Source organism: Mustela putorius, unplaced genomic scaffold (assembly GCF_011764305.1).
Source record: "Mustela putorius furo isolate JIRA1106 unplaced genomic scaffold, ASM1176430v1.1 tig00003898_pilon_pilon_pilon, whole genome shotgun sequence".
In the NCBI taxonomy this organism is placed as follows: Eukaryota; Metazoa; Chordata; class Mammalia; order Carnivora; family Mustelidae; genus Mustela; species Mustela putorius.
The window spans coordinates 7,363,250-7,375,054 of NW_025422047.1; the positions used below are offsets into that span (position 1 = coordinate 7,363,250).

At 52.8% G+C, this 11,805-nt stretch overlaps 1 long non-coding RNA gene across 1 annotated transcript; it reads left to right on the top strand.

Moving 5' to 3' along the window:
• Positions 1-300: 300 nt before the first annotated feature.
• Positions 301-11,609, top strand: LOC101675078. Its single transcript, XR_199288.3, has 5 exons — positions 301-409; positions 5,465-5,891; positions 8,401-8,448; positions 9,519-9,526; positions 11,260-11,609. It is a non-coding gene; the product is annotated as an uncharacterized LOC101675078 (long non-coding RNA).
• Positions 11,610-11,805: the final 196 nt, after the last annotated feature.

Here is an 11,805-nt window from a genome sequence, read left to right on the forward strand (position 1 = left end):
GTTCACGGCTTCCAGAATGGCTGCTCCTGCCCGTGCCTGAGTAATAACATTTAAGCACTCTGGCCCTTGCCCTCCCTCAAGCTCATCATAAGATGAGGCAGAGGGGGCTAGGGGAGTTCAGATTAACTTCACCCTCACTGGCTGTGTAGGTCCCTTATCTCTCTGGTCCTCATCCGGAAAATGAGGTGTACCTACTCCTCCAAGTCATTGGCAGATGAAATGAAATAACAGTAATATCCATCTCCAGAACAACATGCAACCCAGAGTGGAGTTCAACCTAGTTTTCTTCTTGCCTCAGGTAACCATGAGAGCTACCTTCTGGATGCTACCACTGCAGCATCCTTCGAGGGGCCCCAAAGACTGCCTCCTGCAAGCCTGCTGGGATCTGCACACATCTAAGCCCTCTGAGGTATGAGGCCCTCTTATGACCTGGTGGGGAGATCCTGAAGCACCCTGTCAGCCTCTCTGAGCCTCCCTTCATGCTGACCCCTGGCCGCAAAGCCTGCACAGCCAGGTTCCTGCCCCACCCTGATTGCCCTCCACCTCCGTGACTGTTCCCTCTGAAGTCCCAGGCTCCGGCGGCCATCTCTGGCCAGCTAATGCTGGTGCTTCTGGAGCACCTCCTGTGCTTCACCTGCCTCTGTTCCAGCAGGAGAATAGGAGGGCCCAGTTCCGGGTTCGCCTCCCAGCACCCAGGAACGATTCCTGGCTGGGCCGAGCACTTAGAGGTCACCGGTATCACCTTCAGCTCTGGGTGTGTGGATGAGTGTTGAGGAGGAGGACGGGCCAGGCTGGATCACGTGAGCACCCAGAAAATAGGCAGGCAACCTGCCAAATGGAAAAGGTCCAGAGGGTGGCTTAAAGGTTTCCTTTCCTGCAAACCCAGTCCCCCTCAGGGTCATTTCTGGGCTCAAGAAATTGCTGTCCTGACTCCTCCTGACCTGAAGTTTGTGCAAGCCTCTCAGGGCAGGCTAGGCCTACGCCTGGGTGGGGAGGACTCAAAAGTACATGAGGTATGGCTGGAGGGATAAGGGCTGGCCAGGCTCCAGTCACCGGGAACAGACTGGGCCTCGCCTCTCCACACATGCCAGAACAGGGCGGGACTGAAGCCTTTTGAGGCATCAGGAAGGTGGAAGGAAGGCTGCTCTGGGGACCCACTCCTCTGGTCTGCTTTCCAGGGCACACCCAAGGCTGGGACATCACGAGCTTTGGAGCTCCTGCCTGTCAGTTAGAGATGAACTCTAGTATGGAAATGAACCCCTGGGGTCTCCCTTGTTTGGGGCCCTCTTCTCCATGGGGAGTGTAAAGGTGACTCCCAGTGTTTTCCCAGGACCCACTCCTGCTGCCCCCCACCCCCGGCCTGGAGTTGCCTGCAACCAGAAGCTGAGGGCTGCCTTGTCAAGCGCTTGCCTGCAACATTAATGCGGCACCTACTGTGTGCTTTCCCTGGCGGAGATGAGGGAACCAAGAGGCAGGGACCCAGACTCCACCTTCGAGGCACTTGCCAACGCCAGTCTGCACTAGCCTGAGGCCAGGGCCCCATAGGGCTCAAACTAACCCAACCAAGGAATTTCCCAGCTGAGCTTCAAGGGGTTGAGCAGGACTCAGCAAGGAGATGGTCGGGAGAGGTCGTTCCATAAAGCCTCGTGGGAAGTGGCAATAGCACACACGGAAGGGTGTGTTCAGATCCTGGAGGGAGGGTTCTGGGTCAGGCAGAGCAGTGGGGATCCAGGGAAGAGTGAGCAGGGGGCCCTCACGAGGCCTCATGGGGGTGGGCAAGGTGGAGAGGGGAAGAACCAAGGCATCAAGGACTCAGGCCTGGGGGTCCTCATGGATGTGGGGAGTAGCCCCGGTTTGCCCGCATGCAGCAAGAGGGCTCTTTCCTTGGAGCAGACTGAGAGGCTGGAAGGCTGGCATGGGACAGGCATGCTCTATACCCCATGAGCTGCTCACCACAGGGAGGTGAGAGGTGGGTGGAGTCATACCCTCCAGGCATAGGGGAAAAGCCTGGCAGGGTTTTGAGTGGTAGAAAGAAGGACAGAAGCCCAACAGAAGGCAGAGGGATTGTAGAGAGCTGTCCTGTCCCACTGAGAAGATGGAGGGGCCTTTGGAATGGCTGAGGGGGGCCCCACTCCCGAGAGGGGAGCATACCCTCTCTGCAGGTGGCATCACCGAGCCTGGCGGCTTCAAGACAGGAAAGAACAACCCATGTGAAAAGAGAGAATGTGCCTGGGACACCGTGGTCACCACAGGGAAGAGGAAGCAGCCTCAGGGCGGGGAGAGAAGTAGGGTGACCAATTGTCCTGACTTGCCTGGAACTGATCCCATCGGAGCACTGAAATTCCTACGTCCAGAACACACTCAGCCCTAGGCAAACCCGGATGTTTGGTCACCTTAGGGGGAAGGAGGGTATAACAAGAGGCTGGGCCAGAGAAGGAATGTCTCCAGAGCCTCTTTGTAAAATATTCAGTGATGCCAAGAAACCAAAAATGGTGACATATCTGGCAGGAAGATCCCAGTGTGAGACAGGGCAGGAATGATGAGGCCAGGAAGTCAGTAGGTTGTCGGTGCTAATACTGATAATAATAACACCGTGCCGGTGCACCTGGGTGGCTCAGTCGGTTAAGCATCCAACTCTTGATTTCAGCTCAGGTCACGATCTCAGGGTCATGAGAATGAGCCCCGTGTTGGGCTCTGAGCTGGGCGTGGAGCCTGCTTAAGATTCTCTCTCCCCCCTCCTTCTGCCTCTCCCCAGCCATGATGCACGTATGTTGGGGGTGGGGGATGGGGGAGAACGTGCTTTCTCTCTCTCTAAAAAAAAAAAAAAAATGGAACACCATTCACTTACATACAACCCTGCCAATGGCCTTATACCTGTGATGTCATTTGGTCTCATCCATCTTTGAAATGTGTATATTAACTAGGGCAGGAGTTGTTAGCTTCTTTTTAGAGGTCAGTGTGAGTGTCTCGCCCAGTAGGCTCTGTGGTGAGGTGGGGGGTCCCTATAGCACCTATGCTGCCTCACGGAGGCTGATGTTCAGCCCTGCCCACTCTCTCCAGCCCACGCCCAGGACCAGCCACCTTTGCCCTGTTGCCATGAGAAACCCATCCACCCAGTACTGTGTAAAGATGCCTGGCTCTCCGGCCTCCCTCCCTGACTCACAGTGCAGCCCAGGAGCAGGGCGGCGCCTTGCTAGCAGGCTCTGCTGACAGGGGTTGGGGGTCACAGAGACTGACCCCTGATCTTCTCCACTCATGACTTTCTGGCAGGGAAGACCACCTCTCTCAGCCAGACAGTAAGTCCAAGCACGAGGTGAGCTTTCACCATCTCTAAGGCATTGTCCCCAGGGAAAGAGGAGACACACCCATGGTTGAGGCTCTGCTCACCCACATCTTAAGTTTGGGCAGGGGAGAATCCACACACATCATACTCTCTAGTAAATTCACCCTGCAGTGTGCACCACTGCTATGGGCATCATCACCTGCTGCAGGAACTGCCCCCATCCCGCCCCTCCCCGGCCACAGCCACCACATCTGTCCTAGCTTCTCTGTCCACCCCATCAGCACAGGTCCACCTGCTCTGCCCAAAGCCTCCTTGTCTCCCACAACCTGCCTGTAGGACTCAGAACCAAGTTCAGACCCTGACTCCGGAGATGGTGAGACAGGAACCTGGAGCCCAGGGCATTGGGACCCCATGGCACTCCTCAGTCCTACAGCCCCACTGCCCCCTTTGGGGGTCCCTGAGGATGCAGACCTTCTTCTCCCTTCAGCCTCCTTCCAAAGGCTGGGGGTGGGGGTGGGGAATCTTGCCACCAGGGCCCCGAGGGGGGAAAGGAGGTTTCCCAGAAGAGGGGGGCTTACAGTGCTCAGGGCTGCAGAGGCCAGGGACATGGGTGGATGCCGGTGGTGCCATTCCCGTGGTGTGGGCTGGAGGGTGGGAAGCTGCAGGCACCACACCTCTGTCAGCTTCCTGGGACTTGGGCTGCCTCTGTGTCCTGATGCCCTGATGCCCTCATGACCCAAAGCCCTTTGCCCACAAAGTTACCAGAGCAGGCTGGAATTTTCCTAAAGAGCATTCCTGAAAGGAAAGGCAAGGTTAAGGAAAAGAGGCTGAGGCTCCAGGTCCGGGGTTCCTGACTGGGACTAAATACACATTGGCTGGGTGACCTCAGGCAAGTTTCTTAACTTCTCTGAGTCCTGGCTTCTTTTATCTATAAAGAAGGGAGAAATAATAACACCTTTCTCCGAGAACCTGTATAGTTTTTTGATAGTGCAAAAGCACATGATACAGGAATAATTTCCTGTCCACCATGGAAATAAAGGAGAATCACTTTTTTCCTTCTCTCTATTTTTCAAACCATTTTCTTTTTTTAATTTTTTAAGATTTACGTATTGATGAGAAAGAGTGCGCATGCGTGGTGGTGGGGGGGGCAGCCGGAGAGCTACTCAGACTCCTCGTTGAGGGCAGAGCCTGCCCTGGGGCTTGTTCTCAAGACTGTGAGATCATGACTTGAGCCGAGATCAAGAGTAACCAACTGAGCCACCCGGGTGCCCCTCGAATCATTTTCTGATGTGGCTATGTTACTTCTGTTTTTACAGCTCTTAACAGAGACCAAATTGACATACCATAAACTGCACAAATTATGCAGTTTGTTACGTGCCATGTGTATACTCCATGAAACCATCACCACAATCAAGATAATGAACATATCCATCAAACCCCAGAGTGTCCTCATGTCCCTTCTAATGGCTTCTTTTTTTTTTTTTTAAAGATTTATTTATTTGAGAGAGCACGCATGCGCAAGCGCTTGCTCAGGGGGGAGGTTCAGAGGGAGAGAAAGTCCCAACCAAGACTCTGTGCTACCGGCAGGCCCCCATGGGGGGCTCCATCTTATGATCTTGAGATCTCACCAAGTCGCTTAACTGAGTGAGCCACCCAGGCCCCTCTAAGGGCTTCTTCTACCTCCTCCCAATTCCTACCCCCACTGTCCCTAGGCAACCACTGATCTGCTGGCGTTAGTTCACATTATAGAATTTTATAAAATTTTAGACTTTTCTAGACATAACCATACATTTCTTGCTTCCTTCACTCTGCACAGTGATTTTGAGATGCAGGCATGTTTTGGCGCACGTTCGCAGCTCATTCCTTCTTATTGTCGAGTGTTGGTCCATTCCATAAACATGGTCCACAAGTTTATCCACTTGGCCTATTGATAGACATCTGAGAAATTTTCAGTTTCCAATTTCAGCTATACATTCAAGTAAAATCCTTCCTGAGGACCGGTTTTCATTTCTCTCCAGTAGGTTACTTTTTTTTTTTTTTTAATCGGGTATGTTACTTTTTAAAAAACTAATTAAATGCAGCTCAGGTGCAGCCAGTCCATCCAGGCTCTTTACCAGGAGGCCTGGCAACAGTGGCCGTTTTAACTTCTCTGCTTTATCTTGCATGCTTCTGATTTTTCAGGGTTCTTGATCTCCTGGATTGAAAGGGGCCAACTGAGCCCTTTTGTCTAACTGAAGATTCAGAGGGTTAGCGGGCTTCAGTTTCACCCAGCACTGGAAGCCCAAGAGTTGCTGAGGTTTGAGACACTGATTGGTTCTATGGCTTCTATGGCGCCTCCTTACCAGACTGATGGGGTAAAGGGTTGTTCCCCAACCCCTTCACCTGCTCCCCCTCCCCAAATGCTCCCCACCCACATCCTCAACTATCAAGCTTCTGGCTGCTCTTTGCCCTGAGGAAAATTAGCCCATCCTCCCTCATTCCTCCACACCCTCTGCCCATGACTCTCCTGGTGTACCTGATTCATCAAGCCCCTCCCCACCCTATACAAATACACCTGAGGACAGACAGAGCCTCAGACTTCCTGCAGCTCCTGGCTCTGTACTCTCAGGTAAGGCTCTGCTGACTGTGGACGGTGGACAGGAGGGGCTCTCTTTGCAAGTGTGTTGTGGGTCTGTCTGGTCGTGCTTTCTCTGAGTACGTGCGCATGTGTATCGAATTGGTATCCGTGCCTCTGTTTCTGCTTGTGTGGGCCTTGTACATCTGTGAGTGACGGTCTGTGTCGCTCAGGAGCACAGTGTGGGTCTGTGGGCCATGTGTCTGTGTATCTGCATAGGCGCCCACCCTAGGACTAGCCCGGGTACCTCTGCTGCGGTGCCAGGCAGAATGGTCTCTCTGAGGGGGCTGCAGGGAAGTCAAGTGTGCGGGGATCCTCTGAAAAGGATCCTTTTCAGAGGAACCTGCCTGCCAACTCCTCTCCTTCAAGCTCCTTGGCCTGAACTGGGGAGAGAAAAGTCCAAGTCTCATCTTGTTTTTTCTAATTGAGGTTTAATTGACAAAAATATTTGTTTCAGGTGCACAGCAGTTTATACTTTTTTAAAAAAAGATTGTATTTATCTGACAGAGAGCACAATGGGGGAAGGGGGAGAGAGAAGCAGGTTCCCCGCTGAGCAGGGAGCCTGATGTAGGTTGATTAGGTCAGTCACGTGACCTTGAGATCATGACCTGAGACAAAGGCAGACACTTAACCAACTGAACCACCCAGGCATCCCAGTTTTTACCTTTTGACACCCATTTTGCACCTCCACCCACTGACCACCAAACAGCAGTCAGTTTTCTGTGTCTATTAGCTAGGGCGCTTTTGAGGAGATTTGGGTTTTTTTTTTTTTTTTTAGATTCCATATATAAGTGAGAGCATATGGTATTTGTCTCTGACTTATTTCACTTAGCATAATGCTCTCAAGGTCCACCCAAGTTGTTGCAAGTGGCAAAATTTCCTTCTTTTTCATGGCTGAGTAATAGAACACTGTATACATGTACCATGTTTTCTCTGTTCATCCACTGAAGGACACTTAGTTGCCTTCATGTCTGGCTACTCTAAGTAATGCTGCAATGAACCTCGGGGTGCACACATCTTTTCCAATCCATATCATCAGTTTCTTTGAATAAATACCCAGAACTGGAATGTCTAGATCCCATGGTAGTTCTGTTTTTAATTTTTAGAGGAACCTCCATGCTGTTTTCCATAGTGGCTGCACCAGGTCACATTTGTACCAAAAGCGCATGACAGTTTCCTTCTCTCCACATCCTCACCAACACTTGTAATTTCTTATCTTTTTGATACTGACAAGTGTGAGGTGATAGCTCATTGTAGTTTTGATTTGCATTTGATTTGATATTGAGCATCTTTTCATGTATCCGTTGACCATCTGCACATCTTCTTTGGGAAAATGTCTATTCAGATCTGCCTCCCATTTTTTAACAGGCTTGGATTTTTTCTCCTTCCAACCTAATTTAGTCCTAAGCTTCTCTTGATCACCCCCTTACCTCACCCCAGCCTCACGGATCTCTTCCAGACTCATTACTCACTAGGGGAAGGTTCAAGGGTCAGGAAGGACCATGGACATAGCTCAGAGGCTAAACGCAACTGAACATTTGTGGTACAAGTAGAAGGCAACAAAAACGGGTGACTCAAGAGGTGCAAAGGGTTGGGGCTCTTAGGGATATGCATGCGTGAGGATGTGCGTGTGTGTGTGTGTGTGTGTGTGTGTGTGCTTGCATGTTTAGCAACCATATGGGTACCAGAGTGCCCTGATGTTAGGTGTTTGGTCCTTTCATCATATACTAGAGTCTGACTTGGGGTCAGAAAAAAATGAATGTATTGTGTGTGCATAGGGTCCATTCTGGGGTTGTGCATTGTGACCGATGTTCCAGCTCCAAGCGAGACAAAGCCAGCCTTGGTACCAGAGCATATCAATAGTTCCCTCCAATGAGAGTATACTCATTGGAGAACGACAAACTGGCTCAGACCCCAAGCCTCCCACCAGCATTCAACGTCCTGGTGGGAGGAGGTAGGAACAAGCAGCTAGGGTGCTGGAAGGCTTTCCATTCCTTTGTGCTGAGTCCTGCAGAGGCCCTGACAACCCCAGCCTGCTCTTCCCTGCTCTGACTTCAAGCCTCCCTCTCCCACCTTTATGCCAGTTGTCTACATGGGGGCAAGAATCTATAGGGACTGGGTACCATGGTCCAGCCCATGGTAGGCACACGTGAATGAAGAACATGACTGACATTGACCAAGTGGAATTGAGTTAATACATGACTGGGAGTCTGGGGGTGGTTCTGGGGTCAAGTGTGAGGGTGTGCTGTTCAGGGGACAGTATATGATACTTTTATGTCTCTGTGTACCCTCCATGTGGGTGAACCCACTGTGTGCATTCACCACCCATGCCTGGCGCCTACTCTGTGCCCAGCTCCATACTGGGTACCAAGCTAAGCCAGAGGGAGCATTTTTCTCCCTTGAAGGAGCTGTGTGTATACATCCCCACGGGGGTGGGGTGAGAGAAGAAGGAGAGAGTGAGATTTAGATTACAGCCAACTAAACTTGACCTGTTGAACCACAGGTGTTCCTTTTGTCACTCCCTGTACTTGGCGGATAAAGATGGATCCAGGTAAGTGCTGTGGCTGGGAGGCTGTGGGGTGAAGAAGGAAGGAGACAGGTAAGAGCAGAGGCCGTCAGCCATATCTATGCATGCCGAGAACGTATGTGTGTGTGAAGGTGGTGGAGGGTTCTAAGAGGAAAACAATCTCTTACATCTTGTAGAACCCTTCAGAGTTTAGGAGACATGCTCATACAGCCTTCATCTCACTAGCCCTCAGGAGTAAAGCAGACAGGTGCTTCTCCCACCGTACACATGGGAAACTAGGGGCCATGCTCAGGATGAGATGGTGGGGATACAAGGTCTGGAGCCCAGAACTCCGCTCTTGGCAGCTGTGCCCTTGGCTCCCCTCAAAAGGAACAAAGGACTATCCTGGTCCTCAAGAAATTCCAGTCTCCCCAAGCAGATGATTCCCACCAATGGAGCACTTCAGAAGGCTCAGGACCACCCAGATTGGTTGTTGCAGATTGAGCCCCCCCACACACACACCCACTGTGGGCAAGTAGAGTGGCAGGATGGCCCAGTAGAAGCATACTTTCTGCAGGAAGGCACACAGAACAGAGCGAAAAAGCTATCCAAGAGGCAGGAGCCACAAGCAAAGGCTAAGAGCTGGGGCCAGAAGATCAGAAGCAGGAACACATGAACACCTGAGGTTCTAAGCAGAGACTGGGTCAGAAAAAGTCAGATTTGTGGGAGGAGGTGGACTGGGGAGCCAGAGTGGGGACCATCTGGAGGTGTAAGCAGAAGAGTCAGGATTTGCCACTGTGGAGTACCTCCCTTTGTGTCACGGAATTTGGCCAAGGTTGAGAGGGCAGACAGCCGGCAGGCTGGGGATGAGAACCCATGTCCCCTGACTTCACCCCACCCTGACTCCGTCAGCTCTCCAGCAAACAGGGATACACAACAGAGCTTCGTACTGACTTCCAATTATCTGTATCTGTTGTTGAGAGAAGGAATGATGGTTAGGCAAGTGACCAGTTCTGAGGAGCCTTTGCGGGGCTTGGCAATGAGGGTGGGGCAGTTTGGTGGCCACAAAACCAAATGACCAAAGCTACTTCTTTTTCTCCTTTCCTCTCCCACAGATCCAAAGGTAAGAAAGCTCTCCAGCCATCTCCCTTGCTCCTCCCCACTGCCATGTCCTCCAGACCTCCAGCCCCCTCCCTTGACCTTCAGGGAGTAGCCATGACCTTCCTGAAATGAAGAGTGCGGAGCAGGCTTGGCCATCAGCCCCATGGGCGGGCAGGCAGGGGCACCACAGTGCTCCTCCACCCCCAGCCCGCTGCAGCCTTCTCCTCAGCGCCTCTCCTGTTTTCCCATCTGTCTCTCCTGCTTCCTCACATCCCCTCCCTGTCTCAGCTTCTCTCCTGCTGTTTCCCCGCCTGTTTCATGCTTCTCTGCTTTCCTGGCTACCCCCACAGCCTCCCTAGATGGCTGGCTTGCTCCCAAACCCCAACCACACTGCAGGGCTCCAGTGACCTGCCTCTGCTGGAGAAAGGAGGCTGCCTACCCACCTCCCCCCATGGGTTCTCACCAGCAGATGGGGCTCCTAGGCCTGGAACTGGCCCCACCCCAAGGAGATTCATAGAAGGAAAGGCAGGCGGGGTGGGAAGTGGTTGTTTGCAGGCATCACTGAGGCTAGATGAGGAAGGGGCTGCTCTGACATGGTCAAGGGAAGCACCCCCCCCCCCCAGCCCTGGAGCCTACCTCTACTTTTCCCATGCCAAGCCCTCACTGGGGCTTAGGGGGCAGAAGCCAACAGGGCTAGGGCCATAGCCCCACCCCTGCTCCCTCAGGGCTCCAGGTCCCCAGTGCCCCAGCACCGGGAGCAAGGTACCTGGTGTCTCCGTTCTCTTCCCTGGGCCTGTGGCAAGAGACAAAGAAACTCCTCTGGCATTGGGGCCTCAGGAATTGTTCCAGCAAAGACAGAAGGTTAAGCCACACTCTTTCCGGCCTCTGCTGGCTGAGGCAATACAGCCTCGATTTTACTATTTTTATTCTTCCTGGTTTCTTGAGTCTAGCACCTGCTCAGGGACAGGCAGGGGCTCACGCACGCTCCCACTGTCACATATACACATGCACACACATGCGCCTACATGCGTGTATCTGGGGGCACAGCAGGTATGCGTGCCTCAATCTGTGTACCTGTGCATGGGGTGGGGCCCACCTGTGCACAGGCACACAGACATAACTCTTTGCATGTAAATAGAGCACATCCCCTTGCACCTACACACACACACAGAGACACATAAAAACACTGTATAGAGAACGGACATATCCTCACCTGCCACCTCCTGCTTTTGTTCTCCTCCCACCCCCCAGCTACCCTCCCTCTCACCACCCCCCAGGGCTCCTGCATCACTGTTAACCCTGCCTCTTGTCTCCTCCTTGCTCCTGGCCCTCAGGGAGCTCCCTTAGAGCCACCCCCAGCACACCCTCACTTGTGAGTAGTCAGCCTGCAGTTTCCAGTTGGGCAAAATCTCCAATGACTCTGTAAGGGTTCCTGGGTGAGAAAAGGGAGATGAGATCATTCTGCTCCTTAGCTATAGAAATAAACCGAGGTCCAGGGAGTAGGAGTCATTTCTTGGCTCAAGGAATGGAAACCAATGAATCTAGGTTCTTCCCCTTTTGTCTGCTTAGTGCTCTGGCTTCATCACTTGCTGACCCTGTCTCCCAGCCCTCCACCACCATCCCCTGCTAGTGTCCAGGAATCCAGAATCCTCCATGACAGAAGGTGGAGGGGAGGGGGGAAGAAGAGGGAAGTTGATCTCAGGCAAGACTGCCGCTGACCCCTGACTCTAACATTGTTCATTTGGTTTTCCACAGGGGCACTGCCATGGTGGTGGCAATGGCCCAGGGCACTGTCCTGGGGGAAACCACCCCCAAGAGCCCTGTGGGCACCCCCCTGGCCATGGCCCAGGACATGGTCCTGGGGGAAACCACCCCCAAGAGCCCTGTGGGCACCCCCCTGGCCATGGCCCAGGACACGGTCCTGGGGGGAACCACCCCCCAGGGTCCTGTGGACCCCCACCTGGTCCACCTCACTAAGGAAGCAGAAGAATGAGGACACAATGGGGAGCCCGAGTTGCGTTGCCCTGCTGACCTGGCATGGAGCCTGAAGCAGAATCTTCTCTTCCTAATAAACAGCCTCCCAGAGGCCATATTTTATTCTTAAAGAGCCTATCTTCCTTCTTATCCAACTGCGCACCCAGGGGCCCTGGTGGTCTCCAGGTTCCCTAATTATAAAAATGAGTACCCAGCTAGGCATTCTCAGAAGCTTGACTCAGTGGCGCCCATTGCACATGGTTGTGTATGGTCACCGCTCCTTTCCTTTTCACTTCTGCCCTCTCCCATCAAACAGCCTCAACTGTG